At 46.0% G+C, this 26,258-nt stretch overlaps 1 protein-coding gene across 8 annotated transcripts in view; it reads left to right on the forward strand.

Annotated features, from left to right (window-relative positions):
- Positions 1-1,376: 1,376 nt before the first annotated feature.
- The window catches only part of PKNOX1 (PBX/knotted 1 homeobox 1), a 60,726-nt gene continuing 35,844 nt past the window's right edge, over positions 1,377-26,258 (forward strand). For 2 of the 8 annotated variants that reach the window (XM_070597327.1, XM_070597324.1), the window contains exon 1: positions 1,462-1,591. The gene's annotated coding sequence lies outside the window, so the exon portion shown is untranslated. Of the gene's footprint in view, positions 1,592-2,365; positions 2,747-4,546; positions 6,875-26,258 lie in introns of those variants that run through there. The other 6 variants (XM_070597323.1, XM_070597329.1, XM_070597330.1 and 3 more) reach the window with 6 other exon arrangements.

The following is a 26,258-nucleotide window of genomic DNA, read 5'->3' on the forward strand; positions in this document are numbered from 1 at the left end:
ACACGGACAGCACACACCCAGGTCCTCCCGGTTCCAAAACCCCTGCTGCCTCCCCTCCTTGATGGGAACCAGATGAAAGCTTCAGACCAGGGTGGGGACTAGGGTGAGGCGAGGGAGACCAGGGCCGCTTCATGGCCCCCTGGACCAGCAGTCCCACAGGGCCGCGGCTCAGGAGGGCCCCCACTTGGTTTACTGTTCTGCTCTCCCTGTCTTAAAATTCTTGGTAACACTGGACCCCGCACATTGGGTAGCGGCCGATCACGGAGTTTGTGGCGCCCCCTCTAACTTCGGGTCCCAGTCCGTGCTCACTGGCCTCCCCTCGGCCAGGCCCTGCTGCAACCTTCTCTCTGGAGAGCGCCGTTCTGCAGGGCCCCGCAGATACTGTTGTGGCATCACCGCGTTCGTGCAGCCCTGAAGACTTATGAGGAATGTCATTCCGGGCTGTTCACGACTGGACCTACCCAGGCTCCTCCAGGCACACGTTCCTGTCCTGGGTCTGCCTCTTCCCGGGGCAGCGTGGGAGCCGCCAGGGGGGCCCTTCTCCAAGCTATGTATGGACTCCAGACGGCGGAGCGAATGTTCCTGCAACAATGAATGGCCAGTAGGACGACCCTTGACGTTCGGAGGGCAAGGCCACCGGCGGGACCTGGGGGCGCACTGCAACAGTCGTTGATCGTTCACCTTGGAATGCAGACGACACTTGCCGCGTACCCCTAGGGAGGCCGCTTCACCTGCAGAGAGGGCCTGCGTGGGTCACCCGGGGGACAGGTGTATTGAAGGCAGAGCGCGGACCAGTGGCGAGCCTGCAGCAGTGGCCGGAGCCCGCACCCCGGGGACACATGACGCCAGGGGTCTGGCCGGTCGTCGGCAGACCGCGGGCGCCGAGCACCCCACCGCCGCGGTTTGGGGCCCAAATGCCCACCCGCCGAGCCGCCCGGGCCGCGCCCACCGGGACAAGCCAGGGCTGCCGCGGGCCTGCACACACAGGGGGCGCCGCGCAGGAGAGGGAGATTCGGCGCCGGACGCCCGTGCGGCCCGGCCTCCGAGGGCCTCCGAAGGCGCCGGGGTCCGCCGGGGCCCACCTGCCGCCGGGGGCGCGGAGAGCGGCCGGCGCCTCCTCCGCGATAGTACCGCCCACCCGCTCCGCCGCAGCGCAGCGCGTGGCTCGGCCCACCCGAGCCGCTTCAGGCTCGCTGGGCAGCGGAGCTGAGCGAGGGGGCGTGGCGCGCGCCCAGGTCACGCCCTCATCTGCATAGTCATGAGGAGGGAGCCCTGCCTGCGGGGGGCGGGGTCTGGCTCGGGCGCGAGGCGGGGGCGGGGCCGGCCGCCGCCCGCCACCGCCTCGCTCTCCGCCCCCGGCGCGCGGGCCCCGCCCCACGCCGCCGCGGCGCAGGGACGGGGCGGGGCCCGGGCCCGGCAGGCCCCGCCCCCTATGTGAATATTGATGCGGCGCGCGTCGGCGTCGCCCTCCTCCCATTGAGCGAGGCTGTGTCGCGTGGCCCAGCGTCGGCGTGACGGTTGGACGCGGGCGCGGCACTGCGGGTCCCGATTGCTGCAGCCGCTTGTCAGTGTGATGAAGATTGGCACCCAGGTAAGCTGTCACTCAACCGCTCCGCCGCCGCCGCCGCTCCGCCGCCCCGTCCCTATCAATCACGCCGGCCCGCAGGCGCCGCGGCCGCCGCCCCGCCACCGCCGCCTGGGTCTCCGCGGGCCGCCGCCGCCCGGGAGGGCCGCGCCGGACCCGCCGCCCGAGGCAGGGGGCGGGGAGGGGGCGCGGGTGGGGGAGGGGAGCCGAGGCCGCGGGGAGGGGCACTGTCCGCCGGGCCGGCGCGGGGGCGCGCCCCGCTTGTTTTTCCGTGTGGGTTGAGGGACGCGGAAATTTCTGGAAGGCGCGGCCGCCGCCGCCGCCGCCGCGCGGGGCCCGCTGCTGAGGCGCGCGCTCCTAACCGTCCCTTTCGGAGCGCGGCGCGCGCCCCTTGCGCGGGCGGGGGCGGGGCGGGGGTTGGGGCGCGGGGGCGCGCGGCGGGGGCGGGACCGGGCTGAGAGGCGCGGGGGCGGGGCCGGGCTGAGGGCCGCGGGGGCGCGCGGGCGGGGGCGGGGCCGGCGTCCAGGGCAGGGGGCGGGGCCGGAGCTGGCGTCAGGGGCAGGGGGCGGGGGCGGGCGGACGCGGGGCGGGCGGGGGCGCACGGAGGCGGGGTCGGCGTCAGGGGCACGCGGTCGCGGGGCCGGGGGCGAGCGGGCCCGGTGGTTGGAGCGGCGGCTGCCCGGGGCGCTCGGCTGGTCCTGGGGCGGCGGGCGGGGAGATGGCGGGCGGGCGGCCTGCAGGAGGGGGCGCGCCTGGCCGATGCCCCGCGCCCCTCGGGCTGCGAGGGCCCCGGCCGGCCCCGCTGCGGGTGGGGCGGGGCGTCCTGGGGGCCCGAGGTGCGTGCAGACGGGCTGTGCTGCCCTCCTCCGCGGGCCGGGGTCGTCTTCCCGGAGGGCGTTAGGACCGGATCGCTGTAATAAACGGCGGCCGTGGGGTGGGCGCGTGGGTGTGGGCTCGGGCGGCCGCTCGCCGCGTTTCACGTTCCTGTAGACAGAAGTCGTGAGTCACTTCCGAACAATTCGGAAACGTCGGGTCCGCTGTATCTCATCCTGGAGGCTGCTGAAATGCCCTGTTTGGTTCGTGGCGCCGCTAGGCTCTCTCGCGCAGTGTTTGGCTCCCAAATACGTCTTGGGATGTGTTGCTGGAGTCGCGTCCGTGGAGGTGAGGGCGCAAGTCAGATACTTTGGGGGGCGGCACCCGGCCTGAGCACATGGGCACTGGGTAAATGGATCGAGCCTTGCAGCCGCCCGGGATGTGCTTGACTTGTGTAAGGGGGTTGTAACTTAATTGAGATTGCAGGAATTCGATTTCTACGAAAGCCACTGTTTTGTCCTGAGGAAATGAGGACTTGCCACTTCAGGGTGAAGGAAGCCCTCAGCTTTAGTTGGGTGTAACTTTACGATTTTTCCTGACGTATTGAACAAGAAAATATTTTATATGTTTGTGTAATACATGATATTTTAATAAGTTGCGTTATGTTTTCTATAATCTAAATATTGTAAGGGAGAATAGAGGCGAAATGTAAAAGTGTCTGCTGTGCAGTTATTGGGGAGGCACTCAAGTCCGCGTGGAGGAACGATGACGTGGAAGCCGGCAGACTGACTCGCATCAGCCTTTCATCACTTTTTCCTTGATTTACTGAGCGCGGAGAATGATGTGTGCATAGTCTGGTTACAGTATGATTGCCTCTGCCATGCCCCAGCGTGTCATATTGACTGACACCGTGCTTTCCCACCAGCAGTGGAAGGACCCTTCCTACCTGAGAGGTTTAAAAATGGGAGTTAGTAAACGTGGTGGGGGACATAGGACTTGAAAGAGTGACACTCTAGGCTTGTGATGGAAGTGTCAACAAGTTGCATGGCTAATGATCCTGGACGCAAACGTTTCGTGGGACTCCTGTCCCTGTTTACTGTACTTACATTTCCGTGTCAACGTAGCAAAGCTTTAGAAGAGCGCTGCATGTGAGTAGCAGAAATGGAAAGGTACTGCGGGTGCCTGGTCACATTCCAGCTACAACTTTCACTTTTGTTGCGAGTTGTTAAACTGTTTGAAACTGTCGAGGAGAACCCTGACACAGTGATGCAGAGCCTGTGACCCAGGGGGCCTTTGCTGTGCTCCGCCCGGCCTCCTATGGAAAGGGTTTAGATGAAATGACTAGGATCAGGAAGGGAAGCCATTCTATTGAAATAGTTAGCAGAATACTGACAAACTGGTGATAAAGTGCCCTCCGTGCCCTTTCTTAGCTCACTCAGTAACACATGGAGCACCTGCTCTGCTAATTCCCTCTGGGGCAGCGACGAGCCTGCCTGCCTGTGAGACTTCTGTAGCAGCTTTAACGCTTTGTGAAAATATCTGTGGTTTCTGTTGGTGAAAAAGTCCCAGGTACTACTAAGGCTCCAGGATTTAATGTCTCCCTTCCTAATTGGATGAGTGCTAAATTTCAGCCAGAGGTTATTGCAAATGAAGATGTGGGTCTTTCTGACTCAGCTTCGCAGAGAGCAAGTTAAGAACCTCTGCACTGGAAGTCGGTTTACTCTCAGCAGGTCCATTAGTAGGAATATGTAGGTGCCCTTTGTCTCGTTCCTCAAATGATGGTCGTGATGGCAAAGGTGATGGGGAAATAGGAGCAGTGCAGCTGAGGGAACTCGAAGCTGAGCAGTTGGAGTCCCGGAGGAATAAACGTTCAGGGGCCACGGGGCGTGGTCATTTGGTGGAAAGGCCTGGCTGCAAAGGCTGTCAGTTGAGGCCTCACCTGCCACACTGGACTGCCCACCACGGTGTGCATGGAGTAGCTCGCCTGCAGCCCACTCTTGGCCAACAGCCGCCGGTTTCAGTGTGTCGGCGCCTCCCCAGTCTGGTCAGTGTTTCTGGGGAGCTGGCTCACAGCGCCGCATGCTGTCGCAGCAGTGTCCTGTCTGACGAGGTTTGAACTGCAGTTGCTCGGAAGTGCTGTGGTTCTGAGGACGTGCCTCGGGGGTCCTGGGGAGGGGACAGAGTAGCTTCTTAAGGCTATCTGGGATTCTTTGGGGAAAAGGTTTTACAATTTCAGAATCTTGAAAACTACTGATCTACCAGGTTGAGAGACTGAAAGTCTGTGAGTTAGTAAAAACTTGGGGTTCATTTTATTGTCTCGGGTCTTTCTTTAAATGATAGAATGTGATCATCCCAACAGGTCCAGCCACCAGGCCCTGCCTTCTTCCCCTGGGGTAAGCCGCTCAGCGTGGATTGATGGTGCTCCTGTCTGGGGGAGATGATTTCTGCTCAGGGTGATCCCATCACCCGAAAGGCATGTGTCATTTGGCGCAGCCTCTGGCTGAGTAAAGCCATGTGCGGGTACCGCTGCAGGGCACGATTGTTGGAAATGCTGCTTTTGTCATTTGCCCTCTGTGACTGATGCTTACGGGACAATTGTCTGTTTTAGTCGGGTCTCAGGGTGGCAGGGAGCAGGCTGACTTCAAGTCCGGGTGTGTACGGTCGCACTGGAATAAGGAAAATAGGAATCTGCTGGGATCCCGGGATCTGCCGGAGTGCTGGGCCCTGGCGCTCAGCTCCACTGCTGCTCTCCAGGGTCTGCTCGTTCGCACACTGTTGGTGGCGTCTCCTCCCCACGGCTTGGGCCCTGCTCTGCCCACCTCGTCCTCTTCCTCTTTCCCAGCGCAGACCCCAGAGAGAGTGACGGAGCTCTTGCCCACACCCCACTTCCCAGGTGCTGGTCAGGGGCTGCCTGGTCCCCAAGCTGTCCCCAGGGAGGGGTGGGCTCCTCCCATCTGCACCCCCGTCCCCTTTCCGCAAGGTCTACAGTGGGGTTGGCTCACTCAGAGGGGACTGTGGATTGGTAGGGACTGTGAGTGCAGTTTCCAGAACAGTCTGATCAGACTTTTGCAGAAATGATGCCTTAACAAGAGCTTAGTAAGCTCTCAATATATGTTGTCATATGTTGTCTGATACATTTCATCAAGGTTTGTATTTTTTTGCATTAAAAAAATTAGGAATTTAACTCTGCATTCTTCTGAATTCAGTTGTGTGTTTGTGCATACTTTTTTTGACATTTATTTCAGCAGCAAATACCCCTGTGATCCTGTAGGGCATGGGTTCTCAACTGTGGCACTGTTGACATTTGGGGCCAGACACTTCCGTGTTGTGGAGGCTGTCCTGTGCATTGTAGGACTGTAGCAACATTTCTGGTCCCTACCCACTAGATGCCAGTGGGACCCCCTCCCCCAGTTGTGACAACCAAAAATGTCTTCAGATAGTGCCACACGTCCCCTAGGGGACAGAAATCAGCCCTGGTTGAGAACGACTGATCCTAGTATAACATTTCCCAGAATGTATCGTGTGGAACCCGAGTTTAATGGGACACGCATACATTTTTACATATCAATCAGTTAAGCTATTTTGTGTTGCATTTTTAGTCAGCATTATCATGTGTGTTTTCATGTATTTACATAATCCACACATTTCTCATTTTAAAAATTTATCTAAGATCCTGTCACACAATTCTGGGATTCTATTTTTTTTCTATATTATTTTATGGTCATGCCTGATGTTTCAGAGCCTTTTGGGCATTTAGATTTTGATATTTTCTACGTTTATTATCCTCTGGCTACCAAGCTTGGTGCTAGTCAGATGACGGGGGACGTGGGTAGGAGGGGTGGCGCCGCTGGGCCCGTGTCTGTGGCGCTCTGTCCCTGAGCACACCGACAGTGCCCTGGGAGAAAGATTGTCTGCGTGAAAGGGCCCTCATCCCAAAGAGGTGGCATTTCTATTCTCCAAAAAGCATTCATTGACACTTAATAACAAATACATCAAGTTTTGAGTGCCAGTTTTTAATGATGCCAATGATAGTCACGGTCTTAACAAAGCTGCGCTGTGAATTTAAAATCTACCAGCTGTAATAGACCATCCAGCTCAGCATTTACTAAAACAGATTCTAAAACCATTAAAACACCTTTGTTATTAGAACTTTGCTGTGTCTTTAGTGGATGTATGCGGACTTTTGGCTTAGAAAAACTTTATTTGGACAGATTTTGTTTTAACAGGATTTAATGCCTATGATTTTTTTTGAATATTAACTTCAAGTTGTACCTCTCCAAACCCTGTTTGAAAACTAAAGTGACTTCTTGAGAGATGTTTTCCTCAGAACAAGTTATTGCTGGAACTTCTGCCTGGGCCGGGGGCTGTGAAGCCAGGACGGAAGCCGGTGGGCAGGCAGCTCACGTGTCTGAGCGGTAGTCACCTAAAACGTCCTGCACACCGAGTGAGACCTCACTGAGCTGTGGTGACGCACAGGTAGTGTCCTGAAAGGCGTCTCGGAAAAGATCTCCTTTTTCTGAATATAAAATTTTGACAGTTGCCTTGGATTCCTCGACAGCTTTTCTAGCTTTATTAATGAACAGGTTTAGTGTGGCAAAGGATCATCAGTTAAATGTTTTTGGGAAAGATTAGTAACCAAAAAAAATCTGCAGATAGAGTTTGGAAGTGTCTCTTGACTCTTGCTGTTATTTCCATCTTGTTTCTGGCTTTATAACCACCTCTCTTACAGACACTAACACTGAAATTACCCTAGAATTTCCTGTGTTTTTCTGTTAGTGGAATTGGTCATGTTCATTAGTTAAAGCAGCTTTGAGAGCAGCTGGGAGGCTGACCTGCTGGGAAAGTAAACCCTTTGCTGGGATGGCAGCAGGCCAGTTTGCAGATTAAATGAAAAATGCAATAACAAGTGTTGGAGAGGATGTGGGGAAAAGGGCACTCTCACACACTTCTGGTGGGAGTACAGACTGGTGCAGCAACTATGGAAAACAGCATGGAGATTCCTCAGAAAGCTAAAAATAGAAATACCACGTGATCCAGCTATTCCACTGCTGGGTATTTATCCAAAGAACTTGAAATTGAGAATTCAAAGAGATTTATGTACTCCTATGTTCGTTGCAGCATTATTCGCAATAGCCAAGATGTAGAAGGAACCCAAGTGCCCATCAATGGATGAATGGATAAAGATGTGGTGTGTATATACAATGGAATACTACTCAGCCATAAAAAAAAAATGCCATCTGTTCATCTGCAACAATATGGATAGACTTTGAGGGTATTATGCTAAGCAAAATAAGTCAGAGAAAGACAAATGCTGGATGATTTCATTCACATGTGGAAGATAAACATATGGATGAGGAGAGCAGGTTAGTGGTCACCAGAGGGGAAGTGGGTGGAGAGGAGGTGAAAGGGGTGAAGGGGCACATATGTAGGTGAGAGATCAAGACTAGACTATTGGGAAGGCAGCTGCAGTGGCCTGGTGGTTAAGTTCAGCACACGCTACTTTAGTGGCCTGGGTTCAGTTCCAGACCTATACCACTCATCTGTCAGTGGCCACGCTGTGGTGGCGGCTCACATACAAAAAGAGGAAGATTGGAAGTGGATGTTAGCTCAGGGCGATGTCAGCAAAAAAAGCCCCCAAAAACTAGACTATTGGGGAACACAATGCAGCCTATAAAGAAACTGATACATAATAACGTACACCTGAAATTTATACAGCATTATAAACCAATATGACCTCAATAAAATAATTAAGTAAAAAAAAAAAATCCAAAAGACTTGATGTCACCAAACTGAGAGAGCAAATTTTGGACGGGTTAAAAGGAGTATATAGTTTGTATTTTTAAAGGATAAGATGTCTCTTTGGACAGCTGTACTTTAGGCCAGGGGTTGGCAGAGTACCCATCGGTGGGCCAACTCCCGCTGTGACCTAGGGCCATACATTCTGCATTTTAAAGGATCATAAAAAAAGAATATGCAGTAGAGACAGTTTGTGGCCTGCAAAGCCTAAAATATTTATATCTGGCCCTTTAGAGAAAAAGTGTGCTGACCCCCACTCAGTTCTCAGTTCTCAGTCCTTCTGGATGTAAATAGAATCAAATAGCAGAACTCTGTTGAAGAAATGTGAATGATAAAGGGGAAAGGTAGGACATTGTCCCTCGGTGGACTGTATGGACTTCTACGACCTGTATGTGATGTCGTCGCCGTAAAAACAGCCTGTGCAAATAGCTCTTACCTCGTAATTAGAATCATAAAGACAGACATGTGAATAGGGGCTGGAAGCTGAATCTGGAATGTCCGCTTTGGTGGCTAGTTGCCGTCCCCTTGTGGGGCTGTTGTTTTTCTCTTTTGTTGGCGTCTGAGGCTGGGAAACCCTGCTTTGTTGATGAAGTCGGGATATAGGGTCGAATTCTTTCCTCCGGGTGTCACCGCCTCACCCAGAAGCAGTTGTTCTGAGACCCCAGATGCCACCAGGAAAGCATGAGGGCTCCTTCCTGGGGGGCCTCTCCTGTGGCCTGCGCCTCCTGCCTCAGCCGGCCGAGCTGGCCAGTGCCCGCGGGAGGGCCCCTATAGGGCTGGTAAGGGCCGCCTTCACTGGTCTTTGGCTTCTCAGGGCTTCTTTTTTCTTTCTAGAATCCCTCCCACCCTTTTTTTCTGTCTTCAAGTCTTTCTCAGCATTTCTTCTGTAAAGGGAATTTAAAAAGGAGACTGAATCGTCGTACTTCGGTGACATTTATTTTCTTGTGGACCTTTTGACTTGTCAAGACAATGTTTAGTTAACTTGCCTGAGAATGTACTTTACCTATTGTTTATCTAGATGTTTGTTTTTCTGTTTCAACTTTAATGGCAGTCAAGTCTATCCTACGCATATATCCTGTAACTATTTTAAACTTTAAAGGTCTCTCCATTTTTATGTATGTTATTTTTCCTTGTTTTAAAAAAATTCTTCTGTGAATCATGTTCCAAGTGGAGAACTCAGTTATTGACTTTGCATGGAGTGGAATACATGCTATGGAATCTTCCCAGTATATCTGCCTTCAAAGCTTAAAAGAACGTTTTTCTAATGTAGTTTTCTTGTACAATAAATAATACTGAAAGTCACGATTATAATGGGAACAAAACATTTAAATATTTTCTGTTTTTAGTATTCCTGATAGGGTATCATTAAAATTATCTGAATTCTTGTCTAGACTAATCAAAATAAAGATGTTCAAAAGTATTGACTGTAAGATGCTGTGCCAAGTTTGATGTGATCCCCTATGAAAGGTGGCAGTGTAGTGCTGTGTTGACGAGTATGTGGGGTATTAAATGTGTGTGTGTGTGCTTGTGTGTGTATGGTAGTATATGGGTTATATGGCATTAATTGTGAATGAGCATTACAGCTAAGTAAACCCCACAGATAACAAAGTTGAACCTTTAAATGCCCGGAAATTCATTTTAAGGGTTTGAAAAAATGCTCTAAAACAGTCCTAGATGTGTTTGCCATCCCAGTTTGTTGTATGCTCACTACCAGCACTGAGCGTGTAAAGATGAATAAGTCGCAGTTCCTGCCACTAAACAGCACAGATTCAAGTATGGAAGTGTATGAGCGTAAGTGTACATCTCGTGGACGGAACGGCGACTGTCACAGAAATGGATTGGGACATAGGTGTCAGTGTTGACTTCAGGTCATGTGAGAGTAACCAGGAGAAGACTGAAGATGGGATCTGTACCTCCCAGAGGGCCAGAGGGGAAAATGGAGCAAAGGAAACTGTATCATTTCAACATAAGGGAGTTAAGGAGAAAGAAGAAGGCAGAGATGCCTGCTTGTGTATTAAAAAACAAGCAACTAATGTGAGATGGCATGAACAACCCCAAATATGTCCGAAACCACAATGAATGTGAAGGGGTTAAATCTCCCAGGTGATAAAAACTCAAGATTTAGTAGAAAAATGAAATTGAACTAAATGGAGTATATAAGTGACACATCTAAAACTGACACAAGAAGGTGCTGGAGACCAAAAACTCTATCAGTCCTAAAAGAAGAAAGCAGGTTGAGCAATACTGGTATCAGACAAAACGAAACTCATAGTGAAAAGCACTGGAGGAATTCTTCATACCACTCAAAGGTATAGTTAATAATCATAAACTAACAAGGAAATGTAGAAATATATAACATAGGTTGCTTGAAATAGGAGAAGTTGCCAGTTCTACACTTGGAGGGGGAGATCCTAGTGTGACTCAGCCAGCCGCAAACCACGTGGGCTGAAAAGAAGAAAGGAGGTGGAGCAGGAGCTCTCAGCCTGGCCCTGTGGACAGCTGGCGCCAGATCATTCTATGCTGGGGACCGTCCACACTCTCTGGGATATTTGGCAGCATCCCTGGCCTCTCCCCACCAGATGCCAGTAGCTACCCTTCTCCCTCATTGTGATAACCAGAAATGTTTGCAGACATTGCTGAATGTCTCCACTTGAGAACCACTGATATAAAAGATTTAAATAATATGGCTAAACGGATATGTGTAGAAATTTGTGCCCAACAAACATAAAGTATAGATTCTCTTCAGTTACGTGGAACATTTAACAAAAACTAGCCATGTACTAGGCTGCAAAGAAAAATCCCAAGTTTCAAAAAGTAAATCCTATAGACCAGGTTCTCAGACCACAGTGCAACCTAGTTAGAAACCAAGAGTGAAAGGATAGCTAAAAATTTCTGCCTGAAAATGGTAAGACCCCTTCTTTATAATCTCTTGGGTTAAAGAAGAGATCAAAAACTGTTTTCAGAGTCTGTGTAAATGAATGACAGAGGGCTCTATACCACAGAATGGAGCAAAAACAGTTCACAGGAGAAAGTGTATAGCTTTAAATTCATGCATTAGAGAACGAGAAAAATAAATGAATTTGGCTTTCAAAGCAAGAAACTAGGAAAATAAAATTAACAAAGAAAATAGAGGCAAATTTTGTAAAGCTGATTAAGAAGAAATGAGAACACAATTATTTACAAAAGGGACCTAACTACAGATATGAAGATTTTAAAGTGAGAACACGCCATGTACAATTTGGTGGTAATACATTTGAAGAGCTGCAGATGGTGTGAAGACATAAATGACCCAAACCGACTTGGAGGTAGAAAAGCTGTACAGAGCAGCAACTTTAGGTGGAATTGAGAAGGTGGTCAGAGTTCTCTCTTTAAAAAGGCACAGGTATGGATAAGTGAGTTAGACCAGACTTTCACGGGACAGGTTGTTACTGTATTGTATAAATTGTAGGAACCATTCACTAAACAAAAAATTAATGAGTGCCTGCTGTATACCAAACCTTGTGATAGTGGCTGAGGACATAATGGTGACCAGGAACAGATAGGGTTCCTGCCTGCCAGGAAGTAGTAGAGATGACAGGCTAATCAAAGACCCATCCTAATAGTGTAAAATCCCAGCCATAGTAAGGAATGTAAAGAAGGCGTGTTTTGCTCTGAGATGTGGGGCAGAGGTCAGGACAGCTCTCCTAAGATGGGGTGATGGATGTGAATGGGAGTGAGCAAGGGGACGAGGAGAGAAGACCATTCCAGATAGGGGTGGGGACTGTGTGTTCTGAGGCTTAGTGGGAGGGAGAGCATGGAGCTGTGGAGAACTTGGAAGGGCCCGGTGTGACTGCAGTGCAGAGAGCAGGGGTGATGTGGGGGGAGGGTGGGAGGAGGACAGGTGAGAGCCCAGTGATGCTGGACAGTCATTGACTGTGTTGAGATTTATGATCTGTATCTTGTAGGCGGCTGGAATCCCCTGAGGGGTTTTAAACAGTTTGTCATGATCAGATGTAGGTTTCCAGAAGACCCCTTTAAAGACTTGGAGACATGCCCACGTCCACAGTAGGGGACTGGTTAAATAAACTCTGGTGAGTCTATGCCGTGGAGGACTCTGCAGCTTTAAACAGGAGTGAAGGTGATGCTAACCTGCTGGGAAGCATCTTTAGGATACAGGAAGTGAAAAACGTGAGGCTGGAACTGTGAGTAGAGTATGGAGTTTTATCCAAGAAAGGTGAAAGAATATTTGCTTGTGATAAAAAAAGGAAGGTTAAACCCTAGACTGGTTAAAATGAGGTTCCTTATTGGGGAGGGAGGGAGTGGGATCTAAGTTGGGTTTCTGAACATATCATCTATAGCTTTGATTCCTGGAGCCATGTGAATGTTTTATGTAGTTTTAAAATAAAATTAAATCAAAATGGGGGAAAATAGGATCTAAAAATTAAAAAGGAAAATGAATCAAAAGAACCTAATTAGGAATTGAGTTGATGGCTTGACTACACAGAGAAGAATTATACTCAAGTGACTTCAAAACAAATTGGATTGTACGTCCTCATGGGATAAATCCTAAAGACAAAGGAGCTGCAAAGAAATCTTAAGGGCTGGCCCGGTGGAGGAGTGGTTGACTTCACAGGCTCTGCTTCAGCTGCCCTGGGTTCATGGGTTCAGATCCTGGGCATGGACCTACATGCTGCTCATCAAGCCACGCTGTGGCAGTATCCCACAAACAAAGTAGAGGAAGATTGACTCAGATGTTAGCTTAGTGGCAATCTTCCTCAAGAAAAAAGAAGAAGATTGGCAACAGATGTTAGCTCAGGGCCAGTCTTCCTCACCATAAAAAACACAAAAAACAAAAAGCAAAAATATCTTAAATGGTTTCTAGTACAGTCATGTGCTGCATTAACAATGTTTTAGTCAACCACAGACTGCGTGTACAATCGTGGTCCCATAAGGTTACTACCGTATAGCCTAGGTGTATAGTAGGCTATACCATCTAGGTTTGTATAAGTACACTCTGTGATGTTCACACAATGACAAAATTGCCTAACAGATGCATTTCTCAGAACATAGCCCTATCGTTAAGCAACACGTGACTATATTGATATTGTTAGTAATAGTATTTGTATTGTTATTTTGAAACTAGATTTTCAGGGTAAGAGAAAAGCTATACAAATACGAAATCAAAGCAGTTAAGTAAGTACCCTCTAATCCCAAATTTGAATTGGAGATATCAGTGTTAACTTGTTAAAAATTTTTAATGAGAAACTATTTCCTATCTCTGTCCATTGAAAAGGCCTAGAAACAGAGACCGACTAGTAGCAGTGGGTACACATGTGGGATCTACGTATCATTTCCCGCTCTACGGAGAGCCCCTTGGATGAAGGGCAGAAAATGAGCAAGATGAGCCTGGAGTATCTTATTTTACCCAAAAGCAAGAAAGCTATCAAGAATTACTAGGGTTTGTTAAAGGCTCTAGGAGGTAACTGAAGGGGCTTGCATCGGCCAAAGATGGGGTAGTTTGGAACATCAAAAAAAATATATATATATATATGTATATATATATGTATATATATAACTATTTATTTAAAAAATGTCCACACCCCTGAGATCATAATGTACTAAAAACAGCCTCCTGGTCACTATTGGAGAATGCTAGGAAACCAGCACTTTCTTCTGGAAATTGATAACCAGAGGGAAGAAGCAAGCCTTGAGAAAACCCATCATTGGGGCTGCAGGGTGGAGAATGGATTTAGGGTGGGATGGGCGTTGGGAAGAGTGGCCAGGGAGAAAGGTCTGGGATGGAGACGAGATGGGAGCACTTCACCCCCTCTTCAGCGAGATGATTGTTTCTCTAAACGTAGCCGTTGAATCAAAGCTGGCTGACTCTTCTCCAAGGTGGAATTCCAGAAAGGAATCTTTGCAGTTGCAACTGGGGTGTTTGTTGCCCACCATTTTAACCCTCGTCTGCTCAGGGGTAGCATCAAGTCTCCTTCCTACACTGTCAGTATGCGTTTGCTACGTCGTGCGTTCCTCACACGCGTTGAGCGGGCATGAAGGAGGAGTCCCTTTCCTCTTCAGTAATCTGTGTTACAGTATTTTGGAGATGCCCAACTTCCAAACCTTGGCTGTTATCAGCAGATGCCACTTCTACCAGTAAGTATCAGGCCGTCATTTTCTTTAGACTCTGATGTTTGCAGAGCAGAGTTACATGTGGCTGTGGCTTTGAATGTTGCATCCTTGCCGTGATTGCAAGTCATTCTCGTTTACCAGGTGGATTGCCTTCTTCATCTATTCTCTTAAATAATGTTTCCCATTTTGAATGACACCATAATTCGTAGATTGAATTGGTGAAATTAACATTTGTAGGCACCAAAGTTGTACACATTGTCAAATACTGTGCTGATTTCCCTGTGTGTTCTACAGTTATCTTAGAAACATAGTTATTGTATTCTTAGAGATAATGTGTGGAAGAAATGGCAGGGCTTCGGATCCAGAGAGACTGACCTCATGAAGGTGTTTAACCTCCTCGTATCTCTTTCCTCATCGTAGTCTGAGGACAGTGTTACACAGCATCTGCTGGAGTGTTCTGGTTACCACTATTGTGAACCCAGATACACCGTTGCTGGTATGAAACATCCATTTCATTATGCTCACTGACCTGTGGGCCAGGAATTTGGAAGGGGTGTGGTGGAAATGGCCCGTCTCTCCATCTCTGCTCCATGACATTGGGTCCTCAGCCAGGCAGACCTGGAGGCGAGGGCAGCTTGATGACTGAGGGCCGGAGGCTTCTGGAGGCATTTTCTCAAATCCAGCGGTTGATGCTGGCTGAAGCTGGGACATGAGCTGGGGCTGTTGACCAGAGCACCTCCGTGTGACTCCCCATGTGACCTGGGCCTCCTCACAGCATGGAGGGGGCTTCCTGGTGTAGTCAGGCTTCTTACATGGGGACTCAGGGCCCCAGCAGTGAGTGTCCCAGAGAGCAAGGCAGAAGCTGTCTCACCTTTATGACCCAGCCCTGGAGTCTCACCCCGTCACTTCTGATGCATTTTCTTGGTTCCTGGTAAGTCCCTAGGTCAGTCCAGATTTAAGGGAAGGGGACAAAGATCCCACGTCTCAATGGAAGGAGTGTCAGAGAACAGGGATGTGTTGTAAAGTGCCTCATGTAGGCCTCAGCGTACTTAGTAGACACTCAGAAGGTATGTCTTGCCTCATTTTTCCTTGCCTACCTTCCCTCACTAAGCCCCGCTGGGATGGTGACTGTACGAAGTGAAGACTGAACCCTTAGAACAAATCCTCGGTGCATCTCTGCATTAGCGTGGGCTGTGTAAAGAGGACTGTGACACAGAGCCGTGCGACAGCATCCTTCCAAATCCCCAGGGCTTTAACCCTGCGAGTGCTGCTGCTTTCCCAGCCCAGCTCGCCCGTGTCAGTGTGCCCGGGTTAGACAGCGGCACACGACCAGACACTTGTGCAGCATGCTTGGAGAGCGGCGCCGGAGCCCCGGGTTCCCCAGCACTCTCAGTCTGTACAGGAGTCCGTTGAGTTCAGAGAGCTTTTGTACACACAGCAAAATTCCACAGCTTTGTGCACTTTTGGCACTTTTTCTTCAAGCCCTGCCAAGTCTAATGTCTTATTTCTTCTGTTCCACTGGCCTGTTGATCTGTTCTTGTGCTGTTACCCACTTTTTGTTGTTACTGTGGCCTTGTAGGATATTTTAAAATTTGGTATTTCTTAAATCTTCTAAGGGTACTTTAGCTGTTCATGGACCTTTATTCTTCCATGTAGTTTTTTTCTTTCTTTCTTTCTTTCTTTTTTGGTGAGGAAGATTGGCCCTGAGCTAACATCTGTTCCCAATCTTCCTTTTTTTGCTCGAGGAAGATTGTTGCTCAGCTAACCTCTGTGCCAATCCTCCTCTGTTTCTTTTTTTCGTCTGTGAGATGCCACCACAGCATGGCTTGTTGAGCAGTATGTAGGTCCACACCCGGGATCCGAACCTGTGAACCCTGGGCCACCAAACTGGAGCGTGTGAACCTAACCACTGTGCCACCAGGCTGGCCCCTCTTCCATGTACAGTTTAGAACAGCTTTTTTGAGTTTATCAAAAACAACATGAATCTTGATTGGGGTTGTATCTGCACGATTTATAGACAATGACATATACCAAGAAAAACCTGTAGACTCTCCATAAACCGTTAGACCTAAGGGGGGCCCAGCAAAGTTGGTGGGTACAAGGGTAGTCTGCACACACTGGGGACACATCCAGCAGTCCATCAGCAAGTGTAATGACAATGAGATGCTTTTGACAGCAGCAAGAAAAACCAGAAAATGTTTATGAGTTAATCTAACCGTGAATACGGAGACCTTTGTAGAGAAGACAATTGCTCTTAATAAAGGATGTAGGAGAGGAGCCCAGGCTCTTGGATAGGGTGCCTGGGACCTGTAGAGTGGTCCCTTCTCCAAAAATTCATCCGTAAATACTTTTTCAGCGTTGTTATAAAGTTGTTCCTCCACGCAGGGACCTTGTCTCCTTTTCTGCATCAGCTCTAGCATTTAGAGCAGCCTGGCACAGAGAAGACCTGCAGTAAATGTTTGTGGACTGGACAAATGGTGCAGCCAGATGCCCGGCGGATTGTGCACCCTGCCTGTCCACTCGGCAGGCCACGTGAGCTGCTCCTGGGTTTTCCCATCACATTAATGGTTGATGCTGGGTGACTGTCATTGATTACACGTCCCCCTATGGATGACATGTAGGTCTGTTTCCATTTTTTATTAATGTGGATAAAAAACATTGTTTGCGTCTAGCTTTTCTTGCCATGAATTTTTAATGCCCTTTGAAGTGAGGCTTTTGAGCACAGAAGAGATTGAGATTATTATTTTTTTGATGAAGAAGATTGGCCCTGAGCTGACGTCTGTGTCAATCTTCCTCTGTTTTGTATGTGGGACGCCACCACAGCATGGCTGATGAGCAGTGTGTAGGTCTGCGCCCAGGATCTGAACCCGTGAACCCTGGGCCACTGAAGTGCAGCACACAAACCCGACCACTACTTCACACTGTGCCACTGGGCTGGCCCCTACTTGAGATTGTTTTTAAATCAACATTCATTAAAGCTACAACGTTACAGGCCTGTTTTTTTCCTCTACAGTTTTCTGTGGAATTTACAAATTTTATTACTCTCTTTAAATTTAGTAAATTTTAACCTTCATCTTTAAGACAGCCTTTGATCAACTCAAGACGATCAGACTGAATATACCATGTTTGATGATCAGTCCTGTCTACCATCTAAATTCTCTTACACATTTTGAGCCACAGTTTTACGTTTGGTAGATTTAATTTTCTTTTTAAGCACCTTAAATATTTGACCAAACAAGAAAAACCTTCTCAAGGAGATCTAATAATTTAAAATTATACATACAGCAGTCTCCCCTTCTCCATGGGGAATATGTTCCAAGACCCCCAGTGTATGCCTGAAACCGTGGATAGTACAGAACTCTATGTGTACTGTGTTTTTTCCTACATGTACATACCTATGATAAAGTTTACTTTATAAATCAGGCACAGTAAGAGATTAACAACAATAGCTAATAATAAAATAGAACAATTATAACAATATACTGTAATAAAAGTTACCACAGACCTTAGCAACCTCAGCATATGATTTTTTTCTTTCCTTATTAAGTTCAGAATTTCACCTTTTCTCTTAAAGGAAGCAGTTTACAACTTCTCTTTGGCATATCCGAATTTCCAGCATGACTGCTCTTGCGCTTTGGGGCCGTTGTTAAGTAGAATAAGGGTGACTTGAACACAAGCGCTGTGATACCATGACAGTTGACCTGATAACCTAGATAGCTACTCAGTGACTAATGGGCAAGTAGCAGGTAGCATGTATGGTGTGGGTCCGCTAGACAAAGGGATGATTCACGGGACAGGGCGAGAAGGCGTGAGATTTCATCACGCTGCTCAGAAGGCATGCAGTTTAAAACTTAGGAATTGTTTATTTCTGGAATGTTCCATTTACTGTTTTCAGACTGCAGTTGACCATGTGTAACTGAAACCACAGAACGCAAAGCCACGGGTAAGGGGGGACCACTGTACAGTGAGTCTCAAGTTCTCAGATTTTCCAAACCTGTCTCAGGAAGTGAGCTCCATGGGATCAGGATCTCTTGTTTACTGCTGTAATCCAGGTACCTACAATAGTGCCTGGCAATCAATCAACGACTAAATGAAGAAATGTTTACAGTCTTCATCAAAATCTCTTACACGTTTTCACTAAAACAATCAAGTCTGAAATCAGTAACTCAATTATACATTTTAAATTGCGATGAAGGCCAAGTTTTCTTAAATACCACAAACACCTTAAATGTCAAACACATAGGTTATTCTGAAGCTAAATACAAAAATATTAAAATTTGCATCTTTCCCGGGGCTTAGAGATGCCACTAAAGCAATAATTAAGTCGTCTCGACACGTAGGGGTTCCCCTCGGGCCACATTGGCTGGAGAGTTGTGGCTGGGCTGAGAGGAGCGGAGGGCCACTGCCGTGGGGCCTTCCTCTGCCCTCCCACCACACACTGTGCCTTCCTTCCCAGTTTCTATGGACTTCCCAGCCAGTGGGGACCTCCCCAGCTTCATCCACCTGGTCTGAGCAGGAAGGATTCACCACCTGGATCCAACTGGGCAGTTTATAGCTGGCTCTTTTCTGGAAAACTTCCTTATTCTTCAGTCAGTCTGGACTAGGATGCTTTAAAATATTAAAATGCCAGCCTATTAGATTTGGCCCATATTTTTTATTTTGTCTGACTTTAAGGTCACAACACTAATGCTATATTCTTAGGTTGATTTTTAACATAATTTTTTTTTATGCTCACTGTACATAAGGTCAAATTGCTTTCCAAACCAGTTACATGGTTTATGAATTCTAGGATTCCTTCAGAGTTCCAGGTTTTACTTCATCTTTGCTAGCAAAGTGTAGTACTGTTGTCTTAAGTTTGATAATTGCTAGATGAAAAAGAATATATTATTTAAAAATTTGTATTTCTTTAATTACTAGTGAGTTTTTGTTTTGTTTTTGCTGAGGAAGATTCTCCCTGAGCTAACATCCATGCCCATCTTCCTCTACTTTTTAGCATGTGGGCTGCCAGCACAGCATGGCCTCTGACAGAGCGGTGTTGGTCTGTGCCTGGGAACCGAACCAGGGCTGCCAAAGTGGAGCGTGCTGAACTTAACCACTAGGCCACTGGGGCTGGCCACTAGTGAGTTTTAACATTTCTGTACAGGAAGGTTGGAAAGTTGTGTTTTCTTCATTTGTATTAGCCTGGCTGGAACTCTTGAATGGGTACCAAGGTGATAACTTCAGTAAATGATGTGTCCTTTTTTTACTGCATGAAACTTGTAGAAATAAAATGGACAAAAGCTGTGCCTAACCCTTAAATACCCTAGGATTCTAAGTCCATTGGGTTAGCACTTCTTCGACTTGGAGTTTAGAGCCCCACGTGATGCTAAGAAGTTAAGACACTGTTGTTTGAGTTTGAACATAATAGAAACATTTTTCTGTGTAATAGGGGAAAAATAGGGACTGATTGTTTCTAAATCTCGTTAGCCTTTGGTTTTTACACAGTGCCTAATAAAACAGTTTTTGATAAACCAAGGGGGGCCTGCTGACTGTTCATTCTTGGGTCGGATGCTTTCAGTTACTGCTCACTTTCCCTTAGGCACTCAGATTATCTTGGGCCTGCACCTGAGCAGATGGACAGAGGCCTTGACGGGCAGGGAACACCTCCTGAGCCCCAGGAGTCATGCTGGGATGAGCCCTGTGAATGCTGCTGGGAGCTATTTGCCTGCTTGCTCGCGGGTACCGGTCGGTGTTATGACCCAAACATACTGGATCGTTTCGCTGGAGGGTGGAATCTGGACTCTCGGATTATGAGTAACCAGTTTGCAGATAGCCCCTCCAGGGTGCTGGTGCCCCTGCCTGTCTCTGCCTCCCTGTGAGCCTCCGGGCAGACGGCGCCATCTGCTGGCAGCCTCTCTCCGGCTCCTGGGGTTCCCGTGGGGATGCTGGTCCCCTTGCACTCTGCCCCCTGTTTTTACACCGCAGTACGTCTTAGTCATGTCAAGTTGCCCTCTTTTTTTCAGTTTCTTGCATGGTGTGCCGCTGCAGAGAGATCACATATTTTCAACGTTTTTGACACAAATTTCAAATTTTTCCTTTAGAACAGTTGGACCAAGTTGTATCAGATATTGAAGTATTAACCAGTTTTGGGAGAGAGAAGGACTGCAAAGCCATATGGTTTTCTTTCTTTTATTGAGGTCATATTGGCTTATAACATCGTGTAGTTTCAGGTGCACATTATTATATGTCAGTTTCTGTATAGACTATATCACGCTCACCACCAGTAGTCTGGGTTTTATCTGTCACCTACGTACGTGCCTCTTTACCCCTTCCATCCTTCCCCCCACCCCCTCAGCCTCTGGTACCCACTGATCTGTTCTCCTTAGCCATATGTTTAGATAAAACATTTCTTTTAAACTAGTATCCTTTCATATTGTGAATATATTTTGTTTCCTATTAAGCACAAAATGGATAATTTTGCTGGAAATCTCAATATCGTTTTGGTCATCTGATCATATAAACTTTTTAGTTTGACTTTAGCTTGTCTTCCAGATAAATTGCCAAAAATGACTCCAGATCAGACAGACTGATGTTTTTAAGAAAGGACTTGCTTTACAAAAGAGAATGTTTCTTGTCGGGTGGGTGGTTAGATTTTTAATATAAATACAAGAAATATATAGGAAAGTGGATTTTAAGTTCTTTCCTGTGGTTTTGTTTTGTTGTAAAAGGTATCCAAAAAATTCGTGGCCAAGTAATAAGGTTTTTAAATTTTGTGTGTTATTTGAACACTAGCCTTTGGGAGGATTTCATAAACAACTTATGCTTTTTTTCCTTTTTGGTATGATTTTTCTGTGTGGTCTGAAATTTTTGTTTCTTTTTTTTTAATTGAATTCATAATAGTTTACATCAATGATATTTCAGTTGTACGTTATTTCTTGACTGTCACACATAAGTGCTCCCCTTCACCCCCTGTGCCCACCCCCACCCCCCTTCCCCTGGTAACCACTGAACTGTTTTCTTTGTCCACGTGTTTGTTCATATTCCACATATGAGTGAAATCACCTAGTGTTTGTCTTTCTCAGTCTGGCTTTTTCGCTTAGCATAATTCCCTGCAAGTCCATCCATGTTGTTGCAAATGGGATGATTTTGTCTTTTTTGTGGCTGAGTAGTATTCCATTGTATATACATATACCACATCTTCTTTATCCAGTCATTGGTCGATGGGCACTTGGGTTCCTTCCACATCTTGGCTATTGTGAATAGTGCTGCAGTGAACATAGGGGTGCATATGTTACTTTGGTTTGTTGATTTCAAGTTATTTGGGTAGATACCCAGTAGTGGGATAGCTGGGTCATATGGTAGTCCTATTTTTAGTTTTTTGAGGAATCTCCATACTGTTTTCCCTAGTTGCATTCCCACCAGCAGTGTATGAGGGTTCCCTTTTCCCCACACCCTCTCCAACATTTGTTATTTTTAGTCTTAGTGATTACAGCCATTTTGACAGGCGTAAGGTAGTATCTTAATATAGTTTTGATTTGCATTTCCCTGAGAATTAGTGATGTTGAACATCTTTTCATGTGTTTATTGGCCATCTGTGTATCTTCTTTGGAAAATGTCTGTTCATATCCTCTGCTCATTTTTTGATCAGACTGTTTGTTTTTTTGTAGTTCAGTTGTGTGAGTTCCTTATATATTATGGAGATTAACTGCTTGTCAGATATATGATTTGCAAATATTTTCTCCCAATTGATGGGTTGTCTCTTTGTTTTGATTCTAGTTTCTTTTGCCTTGCAGAAACTCTTTAGTCTGATGAGGTCCCACTTGTTTATTTTTTCTTTTGTTTCCCTTGACTGAGAAGACATGGTATTCGAAAAGATCCTTTTAAGTTCGATGTCAAAGAGTATTACACCTTTATTGTCTTCTAGGAGTTTTATGGTTTCAGGACTTATCTTCAAGTCTTTGATCTATTTTGAGTTTATTTTTGTGTATGGCCTGAGATAATGGCCTAGTTTCATTCTTTTGCATGTGGCTGTCCAGTTTTCCCAACACCGTTTATTGAAGAGACTGTCTTTTCTCCATTGTATGTTCTCAGCTCCTTTGTCGAAGATTAGCTGTCCATAGATGTGCGGTTTTATTTCTGGGCTTTCAGTTCTGTTCCATTGATCTGTGTGCCTGTTTTTGTACCAGTACCATGCCGTTTTGGTCACTCTGGCTTTGTAGTACATTTTGAAGTCAGGGGTTGTGATGCCTCCAGCTTTGTTCCTCTTTCTCAGGATTGCTTTAGCAATTCAGGGTCTTTGGTTGCCCCATATGAATTTTAGGATTCTTTGCTCTATTTCTGTGAAGAGTGTCATTGGGATTCTGATTGGGATTGCATTCAATCTGTAGATTGCTTTGGGTAGTACGGCCATTTTAACTGTGTTTATTCTTCCAGTTCATGTGCATGGAATCTCTTTCCATCTCTTTATGTCATTATCAATTTCTTTCACTAATGTCTTATAGTTTTCATTGTATAAGTCCTTCACCTCCTTGGTTAAATTTATTCCTAGGTACTGTATTCTTTTAGTTGTGATCGTAAATGGAATTGTATTCTTGAGTTCTCTTTCTGTAAGTTTGTTAGTAGAGTATAGAGAAGCAACTGATTTTTGTAAGTTGATTTTGTACCCTGCAACTTTACTGTAGTTGTTAATTATTTCTAATAGTTTTCCCATGGATTCTTTGGGGTTTTCTATGTATAAGATCATACCATCTGCAAACAGCAAGAGTTTCACTTCTTCACTCCCTATTTGTATTCCTTTTATTCCTTTCTCTTGCCTAATTGCTCTGGCCAAAACCTCCAGTACTATGTTGAATAACAGTGGTGAGAGTGGGCACCCTTGTCTTGTTCCTGTTCTCAGAGGGATGGCTTTCAGTTTTTTACCATTGAGTATGATGTTGGCTGTGGGTTTGTCCTATATGGCCTTTATTATGTTGAGGTAATTTCCTTCTATCCCCGTCTTGTTAAGAATTTTTCTCATAAATGGCTGTTGGATCTGTCAGATGCTTTCTCTGCATCTATTGAGATGATCATGTGGTTTTTATTCCTCAATTTGTTGATGTGGTGTATCATGTTGATTGATTTGCAGATGTTGAACCATCCCTGTGTCCCTGGTATGAATCCCATTTGATCATGATATATGATCCTTTTGATGTATTGCTGAATTCGGGTTGCCAAAATTTTGTTGAGGATTTTTGCATTTATGTTCATCAGTGATATTGGCCTGTAGTTTTCCTTTTTTGTGTTGTCCTTGTCAGTCTTTGGTATCAGAGTGATGTTGGCCTCGTAGAATGTGTTAGGAAGTGTTCCATCTTCCCCAATTTTTTGGAATATCTTGAGAAGGATAGGTATTAAATCCTCTCTGAAAGTTTGGTAGAATTCCCCAGGGAAGCCATCTGGGCCTGGGCTTTTATTCTTTGGGATGCTTTTGATTACTGTTTCAATCTCTCTCCTTGTGATTGGTTTATTCACATTATCTGTTTCTTCTTGATTCAGCTTTGGGAGGTTGTAAGAGTCTAAGAATTTATCCATTTCCTCTAGATTATCCATTTTATTGGCATATAGTTTTTCATAGTATTCTCTTATAATCCCTTGTATTTCTTTGATGTCTGTTGTTATTTCTCCTCTTTCATTTCTAATTTTGTTTACCTGAGCTTTCTCTCTTTTTTTTCTTTGTAAGTCTGGCTAGGAGTTTGTCAATTTTATTTATCTTCTCAAAGAACCAGCTCTTTGTTTCACTGATCCTTGTTCAGTGGCATGTTGTTTAGTCTCCACATCTTTGTCTGTTTCTCAGCTTTTTTCTTGTAATTACTTTCTAGCTTTATGGCATTGTGATTGGAAAAGATGCTTGTTATTGTTTTAATTTTCTTAAATTTGTTGAGGCTTGCCTTGTTTCCTAACATATGGTATATCCTTGAGAATGTTCTGTGCGCACTTGAGAGGAATGTGTATTCTGCTGTTTTTGGATGGAGTGTTCAATATATGTCTATTAAGTCCAACTGGTTTAGCTTTTTATTTAATTCCACCATTTCCATGTTGATTTTCTGTCTGGATGATCTATCTATTGATGTGAGTGGGGTGTTCAGGTCCCCTACAATTATTGTGTTATGTTTGATATCTTCTTTTAGGTTTGTTAATAGTTGCTTTATGAACTTTGGTGCTCTTGCTGTGTTGGGTGCATAGATTTATAAGTGTTATTTCTTCTTGGTGGAGTGTCCCTTTGATCATTATATACGGCCCTTCTTGTCTCTTTACCTGTCTTATCTTGAAGTCTACTGTGTCTGATATAAGTATTGCAACACCTGCTTTGTTTTGTTTGCCATTGGCTTGGAGTATTGTCTTCCATCCTTTCACTCTGAGCCTGTGTTTGTCATTGGAGCTGAGATGTGTTTCCTGGAGGCAGCATATTATTGGGTCTTGTTCTTTAATCCATCTCACCACTCTGTGTCTTTTTATTGGAGAATTCAATCCATTTACATTTAGGGTGATTATCGATATTTGCAGGCTTAATACTGTGATTTTATCACTCGTTGTCCGATTCTCCTGCATTTCCTTTGTTTCTCGTCCTGTGTGTTTTGATCTACCCATTGAATTATGTAGTTTTTTATGATGTGTTGCTTTGTTTTCTCCTTATTTTATATTTGTGTCTCTGTTCTGCTTTTTTGTTTAGTGGTTACCATGAGATTTGTATTCAGAATCTCGCGTATAAGGTAGTTCATTTTCTGAGGGCCTCTTAACTTCCTTAGTCTAAACTGATTCAGTCTCTTTGCTCCTCCCCTCCTAAGTTGTTTTTCTCACATCTTATTCCATCTTGTGTTGTGAGTCTGTGGTTAAAATGACAAGATTATCATTGTTTTTTGTATTTTCCATCTGTTTATCTTTTTTTCTTTTTGAGGAAGATTAGCCCTGAGCTAACATCTGCTGCCAGTCCTCCTCTTTTTGCTGAGGAAGACTGGCCCGGAGCTAACATCTGTGCCCATCTTCCTCCACTTTATATGTGGGATGCCTGCCACAGCATGGCTTGCCAAGTGGTGCCATGTCTGCACCCAGGATCCGAACCAGTGAATCCTGGGCCACCAAAGTGGAACATGCGCACTTAACCACTGTGCCACTGGGCCGGCCCCTGTCCCTTTATCTTTAATGCTGTACTTGAGTATTTGCTATCCTGTTCTGATTCTGTCTACATATTTATCTCCTTACTCCATGGTTTGTAACCCTTTTCTCCCTTTTTTTTTTTTTAGGTATGAGAGCCTTCTTGAGGATTTCTTGTAGGGAGTGGTCTTGTGGCTATGAAATCCCTTAGCGTTTGTTTTCTGAGAAAGTTTTTATGTCTCTATCATATCTAAAGGATTTTTTGCTGGATAGAGTATTCTTGGCTGAAAATTTTTGTCTTTCAAAGACTTGAATATGTCATTCCATTCTCTCCTATCTTGTAAGGTTTCTGCAGAGAAATCTGCTGAAAGCCTGATAGTGCTTCCTCTGTAGGTTATTTTCTTCTGCCTTGCAGCCCTTAGTATTTGTTCTTTGTCATGAATTTTTACCAGTTTTACTACTATATGCCTCGCAGTAGGTCTTTTTACATTGACAAATTCAGGAGATCTGGAAGCCCCTTCCACACAGATTTCTGTCTCTTTCCCTAGGTTTGGGAAGGTCTCTGCTTTTATTTCTTTGAACGCACTTTCTGCTCCATTCTCATTCTCTTCTTATGGAATACCTGTAATTCTTATGTTCCATTTTCTCATTGAGTCGGATATTTCTTGGAGACTTTCTTCATTTCTATTTAGTCTTAGTTCTTTCTCTTCCTCTGTCTGGAGCATTTCAATGTGTCTATCTTCGATTATGCTGACATGCTCCTTTGTGATGTCTACTCAAGCGTTCACGGAATCTGTATTTTGTTTTATCTCTTCCATTGTATCTTTCATCTGTAATATTTGTGATTGAT

This window comes from Equus przewalskii, chromosome 27 (assembly GCF_037783145.1).
Source record: "Equus przewalskii isolate Varuska chromosome 27, EquPr2, whole genome shotgun sequence".
Lineage (NCBI taxonomy): Eukaryota > Metazoa > Chordata > Mammalia > Perissodactyla > Equidae > Equus > Equus przewalskii.